The sequence below is a fragment of the Panicum virgatum genome, chromosome 6N (genome assembly GCF_016808335.1).
Source record: "Panicum virgatum strain AP13 chromosome 6N, P.virgatum_v5, whole genome shotgun sequence".
Taxonomy (NCBI): domain Eukaryota; kingdom Viridiplantae; phylum Streptophyta; class Magnoliopsida; order Poales; family Poaceae; genus Panicum; species Panicum virgatum.
The window spans coordinates 16,328,972-16,350,459 of record NC_053150.1 but is presented as its reverse complement, the minus strand read 5'-3'; the positions used below and the strand labels follow the sequence as shown (position 1 = coordinate 16,350,459).

Sequence of the window (21,488 nt, the reverse complement as noted above, 5' to 3'; positions counted from 1 at the left end):
CTTTTATATAAATTATATATTGTATTTTCTCATTAAGTGATGTAATGTAACGCACCGCGTCGTATTTGTCTCAATTCTCGATACTATTCGTCCAATTAGGACACAATATCATCTTCAGATAATATTATATTTTTGCATGGTATAAATATTATTTACTTTCGCTAATTTTGCATTACTAGGAGTGTTGAAACATTAAATTACAAACAAATAATCAAGTAATTTGCAAATTGATTACATCATTGTATAGGCTATTACTGAAAAGACTTTTGAATATTTTTGCATGGATCAATCTGAAATTTTTTCGATTTATTACGAATAATAGAAGCATACTAACATATAAACCCTATAAGCTACACATAATTGATAATAGTAGCATATTTGTTAATTTACTTCAATTGCTATTATTATTGTGTAGATATAATTACTATAATTATTGTGTAGCTAAAAAATTAAGATATAAATTTTTGTTTTATTATTTTAATTATAAAGCTTATTATAAATAAATTTATGAATATTAAAAATTTATTGTAAATGGGAACTGGCATGTCGAATTTATAATTCCTGCCAGATGGGACACGTTAGTGCCGGCTGGTAGTTCTAGCCGGCACTAACGTGAGAACGTTAGTGCCGGCTAGAACTACCAGCCGGCAGTAACGTGTCCCATCTGATGTCACGGGGGCACGTTAGTGCCGGCTGGTAATACTAGCCGGCACTAACCGAGCACCCCCAACAAATTACCCCCTTCGGCGCCGCCCAATTCAGAAGAAGCAAGGAATGTCTTCCTCACACTGGATTAATACTTGAAGGTAAATGAGGAACATCTCTACTCATTTCTCTTGAATTTGATCTTCCAATATGTCATACACTTGATTACATGTAGGTGCCTCTGAACTGGTGTGCCGGCAACAGCGCGTGCTGGGCTATGATGGTGGACAAAAGTGAATAAGCAAGGAGTGGGCCGAGAAGCACAGCTTATCCTGGAAGTGCCATGTCAGACCCTAGGATACAGGGTACCTGATGTGGTGCGGATCAGTACCATGAATGGGATTGGGCTTGTCTCATACCCATGCATCATGTAACAAGTCATATAGGCTCAAAACTAGTCGGAATGGATAGGAACCACCTGGGTAGTACTCGAATAAGTTGCTAGGCCCACACCGACTTAGGGTTTCCCTGTAACCCTGCTCCCTTAGTCTATAAAAGGGCGAGCAGGGACTCCACCAACAGACACACACATACCACATCCATCTGACGCAATACAAACCACCCAACAGGATGTAGGGTATTACAAAATCTGCGGCCTGAACCTATCTAACCCTTGTGTTGCTCGTACCATCGTGTTCTTGATCTCGGCGACTTCCCACGACCATATCTCTACTCAAGGTTATCCCTAGGTAGGCGTGACAGTAAAACACCAACAACTAGCACCTACCATGGGGCCGGTCTCCGATGATCCTCCGATAAATGCAATGGGCATCTTCAAATTCCTCATCGCCATGCCCGAAGAAGGTACTCCTTTCATCTTCAGATCATGGGTCTGTGTGGCCGATGCTCAGGGAGGTTTTCATAGCTACATATTCAACTCTGAGGAACCAGAGATCGTTCAACCCAGAGCTATTGATAACACTACTAGGCTTGCCGACCATCTCAGCAAAATCCAACTCTCCGATCAGATCAAGGAATCATCCCGTAACGATCTAGAGAAGATCCAATCTAAAAACTTTTTCAACGTAGAAAAAGTTTCAGAAATTACGCTCGGTATAGATCCCACCAACACTGGGAAGGCATTGACACACTATGAGATTCTGGACAACAAACCGATATCCATTATTGGTTATCATCTGGATCTCACAATTACATCTACGCACAAGGCCAATTATGTATTGGAAGGGCTTAGAGCCTCCAGAACTACTCGGATTGGACGCCCGACTAGTGCCGTACATCCCTAACCTCCCATATCAGGAAGGAAAACAGTTTCCTCCAATCCAAGAGGAGAGATCAGGATTCACAATGCTAGTCACAGATTACTCTGATGATTCCTACAACAATAATCATGTCTACATGGCAGACCTAGCTAATGACAGGAGAGATAATGAACTGCTAGAGGATATCTCGGTGGATGATCTCACTGCAAATGCCGGTAACAAAAATGACACTGAACGCGATGCAAGACGAGAGAAAAATCGTATGCGTGCACAATAGAGAGAAGATGTGCGGCAATGCCAGCATCATTGACCTCAGCACAATCTCGAAAATGAGTTTGAAAGAGCCGTTGAACAGGGTTTCCACACCCCGTGGGCAAATATCATGCATGCTACAAGACTCCTGGATTACATCAATGATCTAGCAGTCCAACAGAGCATCCACCTTCTACAACACGCTGCCTTACAACTCAACAAAAAACACAAGATGCCAAGCTTGTCCAAGAGCCATGGCCACGCGGGATCTAACCGAACACCGGGAGGAAGGCACAGAAGACAGGAAGGAGGCCAGAACAACCAAGACCTGCAGATCGCCGCCGCCAACGAAGAGGCACCTCCAGTACCCTAGGCTCACTCAACAACTGGCGGTGGAGGAACCAACCGAGGTAACTATCAACATCTACAAGACGCCCCTTTCATTGAGCTTCACAATTTTGCGGCTGCAGGGTATGACTCTAGGCAGACCATCAACACCCGGCAAGAGGCCCATGCCCTCCAGGAAGGATTCAAGGCTCCAACCGACGTTGACTATTTTCCAACATTCAGACGAGAGTTCAGCCTCTACGTCTACCCGGAAGGCTTCAAACCAGTCAGCTTCAACAAGTACGACAGCAAAACCCCACCACACCAATGGCTTCGGATCTACTCCCCGACAATCGATGTAGCTGGCGGGACCGACACTACAAAACTCGCCTACTTCCCGCTAGCCCTGGAGCCTACACAGCTCCTGTGGCTAGACTCCTTGCTAGATAACATCATCGACTCCTGGGCGACTCTCTGCCGACTCTTCATCAACAACTTCCAAGGAGTCTTGACTTGCGTAGGTACTCGTCATGATATGTCCCAATGCAAACAGACCAAGAATGAGTCCTTGCGAGATTACACGAAGCATTTCTTGGAGAATTGCGCCACCATCGCCAACATCACTAAAGACGTCATCGATCGCTACCGTCAAGGCCTCTTCCACATCTACATCTTCAAGGATTTCGGCCGCCAACGACCCAGATCCATTGCGGAACTCCACGACATGATGATCAAGTGGGCTGAAAATGAAGAAAAAGAAAACGACCGCTTCACGAAGCGCGCCGATGACAACAATGGCAACAAGAGGTCCAACGACAATTGAGGCAAGGGCCCGAGGGACCAATCAGAACAAGGCGGAAAGCGAAGGCCAAACGATCACGTTGTGGCGCTCGATCGCTCTCAACGTGGAAAGAAATTATCCGCACAAGAGCGGTTAGAAAAGCTCCTGCTAAAAAGGTGCCTTTTTCACCCAGATGGCAAGCACTCAGTAAAAGACTGCCGAGACTTGCAACAAACCGTCAGCAGCTTCTTCCACGAAGACAAAAACAAAAAGAAAAAGGACAAGGAGGATGGAGAGAAAACCATGGGCTCCCAAGACCCAAGCAGAACAATAAACGTCATCTTTGGAGGTGACAGCTGCCTTTCAAAACAGTTGGCAAAATTAACTCCCTGAGAGATATTATTAGTGGAACTGGCCAGACCAAGATATCTCAAGCTAGCGAGGTACCAATTTCCTTTTCAAGGGAAGATTAGTGGACCAGCTTTTCCGAACTAGGGAAACTACCACTAGTCCTTGATCCCGTGGTCGTAGGCGTGAGACTTACTAAAGTACTCATAGATGGTGGTAGTGGGCTCAACATCCTGTTTGCAAGTACTCTACGCCATATGGGACTTGAATTTAGCAAAATAAGGCCAACCAAGTCGCCATTCTATGGAATGGTTCCAGGGAACACGACAATTCCACTGGAAGCCATCTCTTTGCTAGTTACCTTTGGAACCCCCAAAAATTATCGCACAAAATACATAACATTTGAGGTCACAGATTTTGACACGTCCTATCACGCCATCCTAGGCCGACCTGCCATGGCCAAATTCATGGCAGTACCTCATTATGTGTACCTACTACTCAAGATGCTAGGACCAGCTGGGGTGTTATCCCTGCATGGTGACTTGATGAAGTCCTTCAATTGTGACCAAAAGGCAATCCAGTGAGCGACAAGCAGCCGAGTGCCTGACACAGCAGGCGAAGTACTCACCACTGCTCAACAACTTTCAGAGTCCAGGATGGAAATTTACACCAAGAAATCTGGTCACATCAAGCTGCCTACAAAGGTCGGCATGAAAACGATACAGCTCCAAGAGGGCGACTCATAAAGTATAGCCCTGATAGGAGCAGGGTTGGATGACAAATAGGAAAGTGCTCTCGTCAGTTTCCTTGGGGCAAGCTGAGATATCTTCGCCTAGAAACCACGGACATGCTAGGTATACCAAGGGAATTGATCGAGCACGCCTTGAAGGTTAACCCCAAAGATACTCCTAAGAAGCAGCGCCTCCGACGATTCGCCCAAGACAAGAGAGAGGCAATAAAGAAAGAACAAGCTTATAAAGATATAACATTTATGGGTAGTAGAGGAATGAAAAGCAAGACAAGTGTACTAGAAACATTTCATCAACTTTAGCAAGCATGAGACATATCAGAGTTGTTTATCCAGATCATTGCCAAGAAGGACTAAAGATTCATGACACAACGGGGGAGAACCACGCATGCCAGACAGATATGACTATCTAGCCATCATGGTCATTTATGCACTTCCTACCCCCCTAACCTAACATGGAGGATTACGATGGTACTAAACAGGTCTTTCACCACCTGTAGGCTACCTCTACAAACCATTGGAAAGAGCGGCATTCAGACGTAAACTTTAACCCAGACACCACGCCTGCATTAACAATTACTACTCTAGTCTTGCGCAAGGACATCCGTCTTTATCGGGAGACTTAGTTCTAGAGCACCCAATTAAGGGAGATGAAACCAAAATGGTGTTGTGATCTTACTAACTGAAGTTGACATGCAAGATAAACTACTCAAATTTTCATCATAAAAGGATCACATACATAACTAAGCATATGAACCAAAACATACAAAGTTGAATAAAATAAACATATAGAACAAAGTCAAGGCATTACAAAAAGAGAAGATACAAGATATACCAACTCTCCATGAATACTTTAACTCCTTGAATTACAACTCCAAACCTGAATTCTACCCCCTAAAGCTTTACAAGTGAGGAATGGCTACATCTTGTGCTTGTCTCTATTAGGAGCATCCCTCTCATATTTATAGAGGGGTGAAACCAGCAGCTCGGACTTAATTCTGCGCCTGTGGCACCCAAGGAAAATTTTCTCGGCAAAAAGTTTTCGAGAAAACCGATAATCACATTTATCAGTGTAAACCGGTTTGATAAAAATTCTCAGTAATTTTGAATTCGTACTTAACCCTTACCCCCTAAGCTACATATCATCTCATTTCTAAGCATTGTGATATCTTGTTTTTCAAATTAGATTTGGAGATCATCTAGATTATTTTATGTACAGTTTGAGGAATTTTTTTATAAATTTTGTCCGAAAGAGAAACAGCAAATTCGATAAATTTTTGAGAAATCCGATACACACGTTTATCGACCACCTCCGGTTTTTTTCCTTACCAATAAAGTTAACCCTGGTGGCACCTTGAACCACCTTAAGGATGTCTCCAGGAAGCTTCCTTCCAAATGGGAAGGTCGGTGGCCTTCCTCACTGGTCGGCCGACTAGTGGGCCTGGCCACTGGCCACTAGCTACCGCCTTTGGCAAGTGATCTTCCACAAAGCTTCTTACTGCATTGCCACGTGCCAGAGCCTTTGTAATATCGGTTTTCTTCACTGGCGGGCCCTTCAATCCATATAATGACTACATGGCGATGTGTGATTGGACGACACTTTTGCTCCTTGGATCAAACGGTATGATTGCCCTTCATTTTCAGCCAAAAACCTGCACTCATAAAGTTCTACGAAGACGTGGAATTTGGTGATTTATTAGCAACATGAGTGTAAGAAATACAAACTCATCCATTAATTTTGTCATTATTGACGCTCAGAATTGGTCATTAATGAGTGTCAACAAGGAGATGACGGAGGAAGAAGGCGACGGTGATGGTGGCGAGGCGGGGTGGGGGAGGAAGATGGCGACAACGATGAGTTGCTGGGCGCGCGGCGGTGGCGGCTGGGTGTGGGAACCGGAACCCGACATTGTCGATGACGACAATGACGAGAGCGTCGGTGCGCGAGGGTGTGATTGGATGGCTATAGTAGTGAGAGCGTGTGTGCTACGGCGAAGAAGATGGGAGCCAAGAGCGCCCGGGAGGCAGTATATAATGTGCGGCAGGGCAAGAGCCGAGAGGGCAGGCGCGGTTGCCGAGAGGGTACCGGCGGGAGCCAAGACGGTGGGCGCAGTTGCCAAGAGGGAGGGCGGGAGCCGAGAGGGCACCGGCGGGAGCTGAGAGGGCACCGGCGGGAGCCAAGAGGGCAGGCATGGTTGCCGAGAGGGAGGGTGGGTGCCGAGAGGGTGTGCGCGAGAGGGCACCAGCGGATACGATTCCTAGAGCGGCACATGACATAGGTGACGTGCTACATATATCGCGAGTCACTTATGTAAACATAAAGGTGACGGGCTATGATGACACCCGTCACCTTGAACTGATACATATGTGACGAGCTATGATTATTACCGTCACCTTGAACTGATACATAGGTGACGACCCATGATGACGCCCGTTACCTTTGATCTTAACCTAGTATTTAAGCGAAAGATGGAGTCGTTCAAGGTTAGAGCTTATCCTCCCTCGCCTTCTCCGATCGCGCCGCCCTCTTCGCCGCCGCACTACCCACCACCTCACCTCCTCTGGTCGCTCCGCCTTCTTCGTCACCTCCTCGTTGCGCCACCCTACGCCCGCCTGCCGGCGCTGAGCCGCTGCTCGTAGGCAAGGAGGAGATCCGGGCACGCCGTCGCGCCTCCTCTTCGCACCACCAGGCACTCGCCCGCCGGTCGCTCTTGCCGCCTCCTCTCCAGTCTCCGGTCACGCCACCTCCTCCTCTCCGGTCTCCGGTCACGCCATCGCCTCCTCTCCAGTCTCCGGTGATGCTGCCCGCCCTCTCGTCGCGCCCATCGTCACCAGCCCCGAGCTCCACCTACTCAGCTCTCGGTAATTACCTGAAGCCTTCTTTCTTTTCTTTTTCTTTTTTTATGTTCATTCATGACCATTTCTGAAGTGCTAAATATTCATGAATACTTGTTGTCATATATACTTGACACCTTCTTTCATTTTTTTTTTGTTCATTCGTGGGCATTTTTGGCAAATGATGACATGGGAGATAGATTGACCTTAGTGCTCAGCAAGAATGATTGAGAGATCGATGCGAGAGTACAAATGAAAGCTATTGTGAAAACAAATACATACATACCTCAGCCTCGAAAGGTATGAAATAGATGTCGCAGTCAAGCCTGAGGTGTTTATGACAAGTACGCATTTGTTTATGCCTTTCAAGGCTGAGGGCTTTTATGGATGGTTACATAATCCAAACATATGAGAGATAGATTGACCTCAGTGGTCACCAAGAGATTTTGAGAGATATACTTGTTGCTCACCAAGAGAGATTGTGAGAATAATACATAATTACCTCAGCCTCAAAGGGCATGAAACAAATGCCGCAGTCAAGCCTGAAGTGTTTATGGAAAGTACGCATCTGTATATGCCTTTTGAGGCCGAGGTCTTTATGGATTGTCACCAAGATAGATTGAGAGACATAAAAATTAAAGCAGATTGTTTTTATAAGCTATTGTGTACTTGCACATATACACCTCAGCCTCAAAAGGCATAAAGGTCTTCATGGATTTTTATATAATCCAAATATATCTCACCCAATTCTGATGCCTTTTTGGAATGGTAAATATTGTTCTGATGCCTTTTTGAAAATGCTAAATATTATTCTGATGCTTCTTTTGATGGTTATATACTTGTTGCTCATGTTGAAATAGTGATTTGTTGCCTATTTTTGCAGGATCACTGCACGCAGTCATGTACACTTGGTGGTTGTTTTTGATGTAACATTTGTGATATATGAACCTTTGTGATATATGTGTAACATTTTTTATGTAACTTGGTGGATGTTTAAATTATATGTTTCCATTTATATACAGTATATGTTCTCTATTTCTGATGTAACTTGGTGGATGTTTAATTACATGTCTCCATTCATATACAGTATATGTTCCCTATTTTGTGTGTTTGCTGGAGCAAAATGGCTGCCAAATCCTAGCTGTGCTCCAGGGTGCAGCCGAAGCAAAAAAAAAAAGGACCTTGCAGGGGTGTAGTTCCAAAGTAACGGGCAACAACCAAAGCCCGTCACCTTTAGTATTCAACAGGTGACGGCGCCTGGAAGTACAGCCCGTCACCTTCAAAAATTGAAAAGTGACGGGTGATGCCCTATCTCCGTCACTTATGCTCGAATCATAGGTGACGGGCGTTGTATTTTACCCATCATCCGTATTTGACAAAGGTGACGGGCGTAGACTTCATACGGGGGGCCTGGTCAACAAGAAAGGTGACGGTTCTTTAGTGAAGTCCATCACTTATTACGTCACATAGGTCACATAGGTGACGAGCAGACGACCGTCACATGTCTGTTTTGAACAGTTACATAGTAGAAGTGACGGGCACAAAGCCCGTCCACTTAGAGAGATAATGCCCATCACTATTGGGGTTTTCTTACCTATATAGTGGATTGTATTATATTTGTATGATAGAATTTGTTGTTTTCTTAATACTTTTGTCATGTCTTGCAGTATATTTTCCACAATATCTTTGCAGAAGTTTGATTTCGAGAAATCTTACTACTAGACAACACACCAAAAGTCCAAGCTAAAAGTACCAGCACGAGGACGAATCGGTACGAATTCTAGCATTAGTACCAGATCATCAACCTCCTGGTACTTTTGAGGTGGATGGAAAAGTTCCATAACCTTTAGGTACCGAAGGTTAGATATAGGTAGCGGATGGTGTTACCACCTGGTACTAAAAGTTCGCGGGTGAATGTGCGGAGGCGTCTTGCTGGGCTGTTGATGGCAGAGCTTGCACCTTGCTGTGTCGCAAGGAAGACGAAGACTGATGCAAGCGCGTGACTGCCGAGATAGGAGTCTTTGGCAAGGTGCGCGTAACGTGTGTGCTCTCGGTGATCCATATCGATGCAACATGCATGTACGTGTTGGCAGCTTGGATGGAGTCCCATGCATGTGGAAGTGTTGCGTGGCATTAATGTTGTTAGTTAGTAAGTAGTATGACGATATGAGCTGCAGGAGGCAACAGTACGTGAGCAAAGTAGCTACAGGCCTACAGCTGTGTGCACGCATGCTAGTTGTAGGGACAGGAAGAACTAACCTCTCCCACTCCCAGTGCTTCTCGATTCCACTGAGAGCAGGTACAATAAGGGTTTATTAGTCCATTCATGTCAGCAACAGTCCTACGTGGATGAGAGAGAAATAGGTGAGAGAGTGCTATGAGCTTTTGCATAAGAGACGCCTCCAATACGAGAAACAAAACAAAAGAGTCGATTTTGGAGCCCACCCTGTCTCTTGCGCACGTATTTCATGAACTTTAATTTATTTTTATATGTAAAAATTTAATATTTCTATACCTCACAAAAGACAATCTAAGAGACACATTATTGTAGCATATGTCTTCAAGTGATGTCTCTAGATGACATGGAAGGGGCTTAAAACCCCTCTTATTGCTCTTGCTCTGAGAGAACCGGAGGTGGAGGTGGAGCTGCCATTATCGGTGAACCCACTTGTAGCGTGACTATAAATATTTAAGCCCACATGGTTGGTGGGCCTACCTGTTAGTTAGTACTGGCTCGTACGTACGGCTGGCGAATAGGGGAGCCAAACGGATGGTGAAAAGCTTTGTTTCTTCTGCAGCAAAAAAAAAAGAAAAATAACTACTACAATAACTAATAACTATTAACTGATGTGAGGTGGGCAAAAACTATTAACCGAGGCGTTTTTCACAGCCGCCTCAGAACAAAGGTCACGGTAAATGACCATTTTCCGAGGCATTTGCCTACCCGCCATGCCCATCAATAGGCTTGCCGAGCCCAGCCACGGGCCACCGTACCGCCCCATGCTCAGCCACGCTACTGCCGCCGCCGCCCCGCGCTGGCGCCCGATCCGGTCCGCCCTGCACCTCCCTCCCTCCCGGCGCCGCAGCTGCACCCCGCGTCGCCACGCGCAAGCCGATGCACCCATCGTTGCGCGCACAACCTCCGTTGTGCATCGATCCGACCGACGTGCGGACATCTGCCGCTGGATCTCGCCGCTCGTGCAGGCCTCCTCCACCATCCCTCCCTGTGTTGTACAGACGCGCCGGCGAGGGAGCTCCTAAAAGGAGGGAGAGCAGGGAGAGGGGGAGGCCGGCTGCCGCAAGCAGAGGAGGGCCGGCGCAGCGAGCAAAGGAGGCCGCAGCGAGGGAGTCTGGGGAGGGGGGGCGCCGAAGGAGGGCCGCCGCTGGCCTAGACAGAGAGGAGAAGGGAGAGGGGCGCGGCTGAGAGAGGGAGGAGTGAGGGGAGAGGGAAACCCTAACTCTTGCATATACTCCGAGCGATATATCATGTCGAGTTGGGCTGTCTGGGCTCTAATATGGGCTAGTATTATCCGAGGCCGGCCTTATAGCTTGCCCGCGTTGGTTAATGTATTAACCGAGGTGTTTACATAAGAACAACCGTCTCGGTTTATGTCAATTAACCGAGGCGGACATTTTAAAGCGCATGCCTCAGTTAATAGATTTTACGAGGTGGCTTTTTTTAACCGCCTTGGTTAATGAAAAATGAGCGTCTGTTAATCGCAGGCATTAACCGAGGAGGTTCGAAATCATGTCAGCCTCCAAAGGCTTTTTTAAAGATCATGATTAATGTTTTTTAGTAGTGAATTCAGTTTACACCTTCGAACCATCGTAAAAGTTCGAATTTAATCTTTTATTATAAAATCGGGTAACAAGGACCATCCAACTATCGAAATCAGACAACTTTGACCCTTGAAATCGGACCTTTAATTAGAAAATTATAATTAGATCTAAAAATTAAAATTATTTCATAAATCAGAAAAAATATGAAATAGGTACCATTTTTTTCTAAAAATGTAGCTTAAGTAATAACCTATTTGAATCTGATTTATTAATTGAGATAAGTACAAGCAAATAGATACTAGGAATATGAAAAAACAGGTTTTCCTTTATATATGAATAACCGAGAAGTATAGTGCCAATAGATCAGTTATATTTCTAGAAAAATTTTGATACTAGTTTCATATTTCATTGATTTAAAATAGATTGCTTATGATATTTTAGTTTAAATTTGAATATTTCTAATTCTCATCGAATGAAGAATCACATTTGAAATCACCCAAAATGCTAAACTTGCCCGGTTTTGAAAGTTTGATGACATTCGTTATCCAATTGTATAATTTAAGGTTGAAATCTAATTTATTGTTATAGTTTGAAATTGTAAATTAGACATTTCCAAAGAAGGAAACAAAACCTTGGCCTCCGCTCCAAATCACTAATCGCAACCGACGAAGCTCCTCCGCTCCATGGCCGCTACGCTCCTGTATATTTATCCCAGCCACTATAGTCCTTAATTACTTCCTCCCGGGCGAGCTCACTCCGGCACATGCTCTTGGCTGCAGACCGATACAGAATGGGAATAAAGATTGAAATTGGTATGCGAGCGCATCCTTTAAAGGGGTGGATAAAATGTTACAGTAGATCCGTTTCCTTTGCACGAATAGGTGATATTTTGGTCCATCCTTAAAAAGGAAGGTGTTGCTACAAATTATTTTTTTAGTAGTATAGGGCTGACATCTTGATGACGTAGCACCATTTAAACTTTTTTGAGATAGGTTTTTGGGAACTATTTGCTGAAGTAATCTTTTTTACTCCCAGTAATCTTCGGCAAGATCCTAAAACTTGGTTTTTTAGGACTCTATTGTTTGGACATTTTTGGAGATGCCAGTGATTGTTCAACATTCCCGAATCATTGTCGCCTTCCACTCAATGTGCGTGTAGCAGTATCAGAAGCGATCTGAATTTTCAGTACTGTTCTTCAGTCTGAATCTTCAGTTCAGCTGTAGAGGCATGAAGGTAGGCTTGATAGTTCTTAAGGCCTTGTTTAGTTGCGTCAGTAAAGATTTTGAAATAAATTTTTTACATATTTGAAGTATTAAACATAGACTAATCAAAAAATTAATTATAGAACTCATCTGTAAACTACGAGACGAATCTAATGAGTCTAATTAATCTATCATTAAAGCATGTGTACTATAGCAATTAATGTAGCAATTTAGTGTCTAATCACATCCTAATTAGGCTCATTAGATTCGTTTCGCAATTTACAAGCAAACTATGTAATTTATTTTTTATTTTGTCTAGATTTAATACTCCATGCATGTAAGATTCTCTTTCGATGTGATAGATTTGGAATGTTGAATTTTGCATCTAAACAAGGGCTAAAATTCTAAATCTTGAGCCAACCAAGGGTGTCTGATTCTTTAGTACATATGTACAACAACACTATCAGCTTTGCTGAATTTTTTTTGTTCGGATTACTTTTGCTAACTTCGGAGCAGCCCTATGTTCGTTGGTTGCTCAATTTTTCCGTTTGCTGCACCAGCAGCAGACTTAAGGTGAAATTGCTCTGCCGAAAGGATCTTCTAAAAATAGTGGAAATTTAATATTCAAAAAAAGATGAAAAAAATCTTGATGATGTGACAAATGTCTTGCAAGCAGTCTAAACACTACTACGGACAAACGCCCCATCACAACCGGTTCAAATCAAACCAGCGGTGATAGACTATTAGTCTATTACCACCTGTTGTAAATGGATCTGGAGGTGATGCTCTCGCTGGGTGGTAATATGATCTGGCGCCGATGCGTTCTTCACCTATTTTAAATATTTTCCCTTCATCTCGCTTCTCCCTTAGATTTTTTCCTCTCTCTCTCTCGGACCTTCTCCCTCCTCTCCATCGACGCTCCCTCTCTTCTTCTCACCTCTCCCCTCCATTCTTCCCACCGCCGACGCGACAGCGCAGCTCCCCTCCCACCGCCATCCCACTCCCTCTCCCCTCCCCTCCCCTCCCTTCTCTCCCTAGCGGCGGGGAGGTCCACGCGTGGGAGCTCGACCGTGAGCCGCCATGGGAGCTCATCACGGGAGCTCGACTGCGGCCGCCGCGGGAGCACGACTATGGGCTGGCGTGGGAGCTTGGTGCGGGAGCTCGACCGCCGGCGGCCAGATCCACATGCGCATGGCCTACTGCCGCAAGTGCTTGATAGCGAGTTGGTGTGGGTGCTAGTTGCGCGGGTGGCGCAGCCGTGGCAGGCGCCGGGGCCTTCCACCGCCGCCCCCTCTCCACCCTTCTTCCTCGGCATAGGAGCTAGCGGCACAGCAGCGTGGAGCTGATGCGGAGCAGCAGCAAGGGCAACTTTTTTTTATTTTGTATTGGGTCAACACAGGTTGTTGAACCGGCGGTGATAGTTTTGGAACATCACCGCGCCGAGTTGGGAACCGGCGGTGATGGCCCCTTCCATCACCACTGCCTTAAATCCAACGCACCCCCCCCCCCTCAAATCGGCGGTGATGACTATTCTGAACCAGCGGTGATAGTGGACGCTGGAGTAGTGAAAATATCTTAGCCAATCTTAGTGATTGGTCAGCATTCGACACAATGGAAATTTTAAGAAACAAACGGAACAGATATGGATGCATATGTCAAGCTAATCAACACAAGAAGAGTATCTTACAACAAATTTAAAGTGACGGGAGTATCTTACAACAAATTTAAAGTGACGGTGGGGTTGAAAGACAAGAGTGCCTACCTCTGAGTCGAGAGTGCCTGCCCTTTCTGTCAAGTTGGCTATTTTTTTCCGGAACGCAGTCCGGAATAAGCGTTCCTGTGTATATAGATATCTTCAATGTCCGCTTCCTCTTTCACCTCCCAGAAAGCTAAGTGGCTTGACGAGCGCAGATGAGGAAGCGGGAGCAATAAAACCAAGAATCTCTTTCTCTTCCAAATACTTTATTAAGATTAAGTTAAGGGGCAAAGAGAAGTGCTTTCGCTACTGACAAAGCGAATGGTCAGCGAGGGTTCGACTACTTAGCCGAGCGTTAGCGAAGCGTCATTCTCATAGCGAGGCGCTTCGCTTAGGATTGGTCGTTGTATGTCACCACCTCCCACCTATCCTACACATTCGATCAAGGTTGTCACTGCGAAGCTATAGTCAAGGTGCACAGGGTCTTACTGTCTAGCCATTGGTACTCCGCATCTTCACAGAGAATTCAATTTCACCGGGTCCATGTCGGAGACAGTGGAGTAGTTGTTACACCATTCGTGCAGGTCGCTACTTATGCGACAAGGAATTTCGCTACCTTAGGACAATTAGAGTTACTGCCGCCGTTTACCGGGGCTTCCATTCAAAGCTTATCACACTTCTCCTTCCGACCTTCCAGCACCGGGCAAGTGTCAGACTCTATACATCATGTTACCACTTAGTAGAGTCCTGTGTTTTTAATAAACAATCGCTAACCCCTGGTATGTGCCGCTTTCCTAATCAAAAGATAGGAGAGCACCCCTTCTCCCGAAGTTACGGGGTCATTTTGCTGAGTTCCTTCGACATGGTTCTCTCGACGCGCCCTAGTATACTCTACATGTTCACCTATGTCGGTTCCAGGCAGTTTTTCTTTTGGGCTGCTGTGAACCCTTGGATCTCGCCAATACAGCCTCCTATCTCCTCAAGAAAGAAATGAAGAAATGCCATCTTATGCGTAGACTGATCACCCCATGTTTTTATATAGTTTAAGTCATCCACTAACAAATAATGTAGAGACAAATTAGCACATGTCTATCGCCTGCTGTACTAATAATACTGCAACAAGGACCTAAGCAGCCTATCTGGTTGCCGTTATAACAACATTTAAATAATACTTCCATGTGAAGCCATTTTGGCAAAATGATCTCCATGACGCCTTTTGTTGTAGTAGTAATAGTTATGCAATTTTGTTTATTTTAAATACAATAAGCATATCCTTCCTTCCAGAATCTCTCTGCATTAAGAACCAATAAACATAAGATGCAGAAAATAGGTGTTATGGTAAGTGGGCCGTCCACAAGCCTAGGCCACGAGTACTGTAGCGCGTGAACAGTGCCGCGAATAGGATTAGTTGGTTTGGTAGGAAAGAGATAAGTTAGATTGATTCGGTAAGGATATTGCTTAGGGGTCAAGTCAGTTGTCTCTATAAAAAAGACTATATGTATCGGTTAGAGCCTCCAAAGAGAGGGCGACGAACAGGTTCTTCGTGCTATCCCTAGTTCTACCATAACATTTGGTATCAAAGCCTTTGTTAATGCGACTCTGCTTCCGCCGCCGCCGCAAATCTGTAACGAACATGGCCCCGTTTAGGCCATTTCGAGTTATTTTGGTGATCGAGTGACAACACAATCAATGGGACTACGAGTTTGCAAGATCGTATTTGTTGGATTTTTTAGGTCCCATGGATAGAGTCCAAGCAATATTCGAGACGTCCAATGCACCGTCAAGACGACGTGTCTAATGCACCGTCGAGACGAAGTGTCCAATGCACTGTCGAGACGAGGTGTCCAACCCACTGCAGAGATATCAAGTCGCAGTGAAAAAGCAGAGAGAATATATTTGGAGTGTCCAAATGACTGCTGCGACAAGTTGGACAAGTGCAACATGAAAACAGAAAATGGCAGTTGGCTCGGATAATCCTAACACCACAGGGTCGGACTATCCTACCAAAGAACTCGGTTAATCCGACGCACTAGAATAAGGGTCAGACAAAGGCTCGGGTCATTCTTCAGAGAGCCTATTTAACACTCTAGAAAATTGCATATGGGATCGGATGATCCGACGCATGGATTTTGAGCGTCGGACTAATGCTCGGAGCATTCACCAGAGAGCCTGTTTTCTAGAGATGGAAAATATCCTTCAGGGTCGGATAATCCGACGTGGCATTTATGGAGCGTCGGAATAATGGTCGGATCAATGATCAAAGACGTTGTCTTGGAATTCAAATCAAGCCTTCAACACCGGATGATCCGACGCAGGACTTAGAACAGATCGGACTAACGCGTCGGATAAATGACGTCAGTAGCAAAGTTTAAACTGCAACAGCTACGGTGGAAAACTCAATGGGGTCGGATGATCCGACGCCCTGATCAGGATAGGGTCGGATTATTCGACGCCTACGCAGAAAAGGCTGTAACGGCTCAAAACTGCTAGTTCGACTTGGTGGCCTATATAAGCGCCTCACCCCGGCCATTTTGGTGTTGCTGGAGTTTAGAGAGACCCTAGACACATTGAAGAACATCTTCAAGCCAACCAAAGAGCAAATTGATCACATCCTTAGGTTTAGTACTAGTTTAGCTCTTGAGTGAGTGAGTGAGCAAGGTTGTGTGCTTTGTGCTTTGGTTCTAGGAGAGAACCACCACTTGTACTCGGTGAGCCGGCCATCCTTGGAGTCTTGGTGACTCGCCGGCAACGTCATCGACTCTCCGGCTTGGTGTGGAGCGGCGACGACATCTTTGTGCGGGGGACGTGGAGACCCCCACCCTTCTTGGTGAAGCTCCTTAGTGGAACCCGGGGCCAAGAGACTTGGTGGCCGAGAAGCAATACTCTTTGTGAGTGCTTCAACAACGTGCATGTAGGTGTGCCTTTGTGGCTAACCGAACCACAGGATAAATCCTCATGTCAAAGAGTTTGTTTTCTCTCATCCCTCCTTTAAGCTTCCGCATTTACTTATTGCAATCTTGTGTGCCTTTATTTTCATAGAGTAGAATCTTGATAGGATTGGCTATAGGTTGCATAACTCTTTTGGGATGAGGGTTTTCTCATTAGATGAACCTTAGTTGCACATCTAGATAGTATATCTGTGCAAATAGTTGGAACTTGAGGTTAAGGTTTTTAGTTGGCCTAATTCACCCCCTCCCCCTCTTAGGCTACGAGCACCTGATTCCTTTCAAAATCCCACCAGAGCAGCAATGTGGTACTGTAGCGCGTGAACAGTACCACAGGATTAGATTGATTTTGTTCCTGTTCTCCCACCCAATTTCCACCCCAAGATCCACCCTGATCGCATCTGCTAGCCAAAGCCCTTAACCAATGGCTGACAACAGGTACTTTGATCTCCAGGAGTGGCGAGCCAGCAGCAAGCTGCAAGCCGACCTTCCCATAATCAAGGCTGCACAGATCCCATTCTTTGATGGAAAGAGGAGCGAGCAATTTTTCCAAGACAACCAGATAGAGGAGGAGAATAAAGAGTGGATTGCCGTGTATCATTTGACTGGGTATGCCAACGAGTGGTACACCGTGATGCTGGAATCCTGGGGTTTACAAGGGTGGCCGGGATTCGTGAAGTACCTTCAATTCGAATTTGGGTCTACCATGGATGCATCTGCAAGGAGGCTGCGGGATACCTTAATTCAATTGTTGTCGCCAGCAGTCCCACCGGCACCCGCATCTGCAGCACCATCAGCAGCGGCGCCATCTCTACCACAGTCGCCGTCCCAGATCCTGGCTGCTGCATCTTCTCCACTAGTGGCCTCACCAAAAGCACCAGCACTGGTGAAGGCCCCCACGACACTGCCACCAGCACCTCCGGCCTCGACGTCCCCGGCCATGATGACCGCGATATCACCCCCTTCATTGACATCAGGGGGAGTGTCAACCACCACGACATCGCCATCTTCACCACCAACAGCAGCAAAGACGGCAGGGGTTGCAGCTGCATCTATAGCCCTGACAGGGCCGGGTCACCAACAGCAACATCGCCAAACAAGCCTGCTTCACCAATGGCAGCCACGACACACCGACCTCTTCGCCCCTGATGTTCTCTGCCCCGACAACAGCGACTGCACCTCCCCTACCGCGGCCGCCTGCTGACCCGCCGGTGCCGTCTACTCCGCCCCTGCAAGCGACGCTAGGAGCCCTGCTGGCATCTCCTCCCACGCCGCAGCCACCGGCGACATCAGCTGCACTGCCAGAGTCTCATCTTGTCCTGCAGCCGCACTACTACAAAAAATCTTTTCTGAGGCATGCATATTTGATTTTTAGAGGTGTTTTTTTGAAACGCCTCTGAGCTAGGGTTACTGAAAATCAGGATTTTCAGAGGCATTTGTGCGCATGCCTCTGTCAATCAAATAAAAAAAGAAAAAAAAGAAAAACCCGCCAAAGCCCATCTGAGCCCAACCGCCTCCCGCCGCCCCGGCCGCCACCGGCTGCCACTCGCCACGCCGCTGGACGCCGGGTTGCGTGCGCCGAAGGCCGGCCCCGCACCGCTCGCCGTCGCCGCCTTCGTCGACCTCGCCCAGGAAGCAGAGCCAGTGCTGAGCACGGAGGAGCAACGCCGCCACCGCTGCTCTGATGCCGCCGGTACCCCTGCGCACGAAGCACCCCTGCGTGCTGCTAGCCACTGCGCCGCTCGCTGCGGTCGCCGCCTGCACGAGCTGCTGGCACAGGCCCTGCACGGCCGCCTGTGCGTGCTGCCAGGCCCGCCGGGGCCGCCGCCCGGCGGCGCCACTCGCCCCGCCGGGGCCGCCGTGTGCCCGCCGCCGCACGCCCTCTGGTGATGGCCGTCACCCGCCCGCAGTCGCTGGATCCGGGCCCGGCGCCACCGGATCCGGCCACCGCCTGCCGCGCGGCCGTAGTTTGAATGCCGCCCTCGCCCGCGATGGCCGCCGTCCTCGCCCAAGGCAGCCGGATTGGGGCCTGGCGGCGCCGGATCCGGTCGCTGCCCTTCGCTCGGCCGCCGCTTCGATGTGGGAGGCAGAGGGCCGCTGTGCTCCGTCCACTACGTGAGGGAGAGAAAGAGAGTGAGTAGGAGATGGGAGGGTGGGGAGAGAAATTGGGTTGCAGTGGGCCAACGGGTTAGGGTTTCTTTATTGGGTTTGGATCATTAACTATGGCGGACATATATAATGTGCTCGCCTCTAAAAATAGGGGCATTAACGGCGGTCACGTTACAAGTGACCCCCTCTATTAATCTATTTTCAAAGGCGGTTTTGTTAAATGCCTCAGTTAATAGAAAATGACTGCCTCTGTTAATAATGGGTATTAATAGAGGCGTTTGGCCAATATGAACGCCTCAGAGGCCATTTTTAAGTATCTCGCAAAATCCAGACTTGTAGTAGTGTAGGCCGCACCTTCTCCGTTTGCACCGGTGGCACCCACAACGTCAGCGCCGGCCCCATCTCCACCAGGGGCCCCGCCGATGATGCCACCACTGACGCCTACACCAACGTCGGCCGCCGCCGTCGATCCGCTTGTGGGAGGGAAGCAGCAGCCCCTGCCCATCCTGGATCCGTCGCCGCCAGTTGCCGCGGTCCTCGACGACACAGATCCTCGTCGGTGGCATCCCCGTCCATCGCGGCATCCATCCTCCATCACGATGGATCCACCCCCACCGTCGCGCCCCCATCCATGGCTGTCCGCGCACCTCCATCCGTGGCCACTCGCGCGTCATTCGCGCACCTCCGTCCGTGGCCGCCAGCACGCCATCCGCGCGCACCTCCGCTCGTCTGCGGCCGCCCACGCGTCTGTGCGCGCCTCCACCTATCCACGACCGCCCGTCCGCCTGCTGTCGCCGGCCGGCAGCTCTTCATCGCCCATTGCGGCCTGCTTACAGGAGCTCTGATGACCACAACACCCTCATCGGTGGCTTCGTCAGCAGCACTGCTGGGGCCATGGCTGTTGCTCCAGCCCAGTAATACCTCTACAACCTGGGGCACCCCTGCGACACCTGAGCCTACGCCGTCCTCTTCGCCGTCGCCTCCAATCAAGCCACATATCACCATCTGTGGCGAGTGGATGGCCTCCGCCTCTGCGTTCACAGCTCGAGGATGAGCTGTCTTGAAGGGGTGAAGTAGTGTTATGGTAAGTGGGCCAGCCACAGGCCTTGGCCCACGAGTACTGTAGCACGTGAACAGTGCCGTGAATAGGATTGGTTGGTTTGTTAGGAAAGAGATAAGTTAGATTGATTCAGTTAGGATATTGCTTAGGAGTCAAGTTAGTTATCTCTATAAAAGAGACTATCATGTATCGGTTAGAGGCAAGCAAGAAGAACCCTAAAAGTAATCAGAGCCTCCAAAAGGAGGGCGACGAACAGGTTCTTCGTGCTATCCTTAGTTCTACCACAACAATAGGACAGCCGGATAACAAATATATACTACATCTTATCAAGTAAGAATGCTGTATTTGATCTCAAAGGGTATAACAAGTACGTACTGCAAAAGATTACATATTACTCTTCGCAACAGCAATGTAGAATAATGTGGCTAAATTCAGACTAGATAAAGCCGTGTTCAATGATGCACATGTTTGTTCTGAAAGCTCATGTTTTTCTGAAAAGTCAGTCCTAGTAAGGGTCCAGATACTACATGCCTCGAAACTTCTACGCTCACTTTTATGATGAATTATTTTTTATACAACTTCCTGTTGTAGGACCCCTAAATGTTGCTATGTTCTAGTTTTTCATCATATCACAATGAATTTGGCCACCGTTCATGGATATATTAGAGTAGCAAATTACTTTTTGTTTTCACTAGGTCCGTGCCCGTGCGTTGCCACGGGTCTAAAAATTTTCAAGCATCAAGTTCATATAACAGGATCAAATTAAGCATGAACAAATAGCTATCCAATCCAACACTATACATGCAAGTCATAGCTTTCAGTATCTTGGGTGCAAGAAGCATATGCATTTTTACTATTATTTACTACAAACAACATATAAATCTTGAATTGTTGCTAGAGGGTGACAACCAACAGCCATCTTTCGGGGGGAGTAAGGCTGCATTTGCATACGTACCATTTAGTGGAAGCTGCATCAAGTGGAGGTGCACAACAATATTGTGAGATGCCAGAATTTTATGATATGAAAGGTAAAATTGTTTGAAAAAAAACATGTCCATGAATTTTACATCACCATTTGATACATCAAAAATGAACTTTGTCATCCCCATTCATCTGCTTAGTAAGAGTGGTCCTAATTCGAGCAAAATACCTCTTTGCACTTCCAGTAACCGAATAAACCAAACATTTTCAAAGAGTTCATCCAATGACTACACAAAAACAAGGTCATCAGCTTCTTTCAGAAAAAAAAAAACAGTGCTCAGCTTGAAACAGACCACTGGACAACTCCAAAAGGACTCTCCATGACTTCCACATGTGCATTCAGAAAAGAGCAAACAAAATACCCCCTTACGTCACAAGTGTTCCTCTCCCAGACCTGAACCATATAATGTAGCTAGTAAACTCAGCAACTACATTCTTCAAACTGAGTCTGTACTGTTTGAACTTACATCCTTTGCAGTCACATATAAAAGGGTCCTAA

The 21,488-nt window shown here is 46.9% G+C and overlaps 1 long non-coding RNA gene across 1 annotated transcript; it reads left to right on the top strand.

Annotated features, from left to right (window-relative positions):
• The first annotated feature begins 760 nt into the window (after positions 1-760).
• Positions 761-1,226, top strand: LOC120679373. Its single transcript, XR_005677163.1, has 2 exons — positions 761-806; positions 881-1,226. It is a non-coding gene; the product is annotated as an uncharacterized LOC120679373 (long non-coding RNA).
• Positions 1,227-21,488: the final 20,262 nt, after the last annotated feature.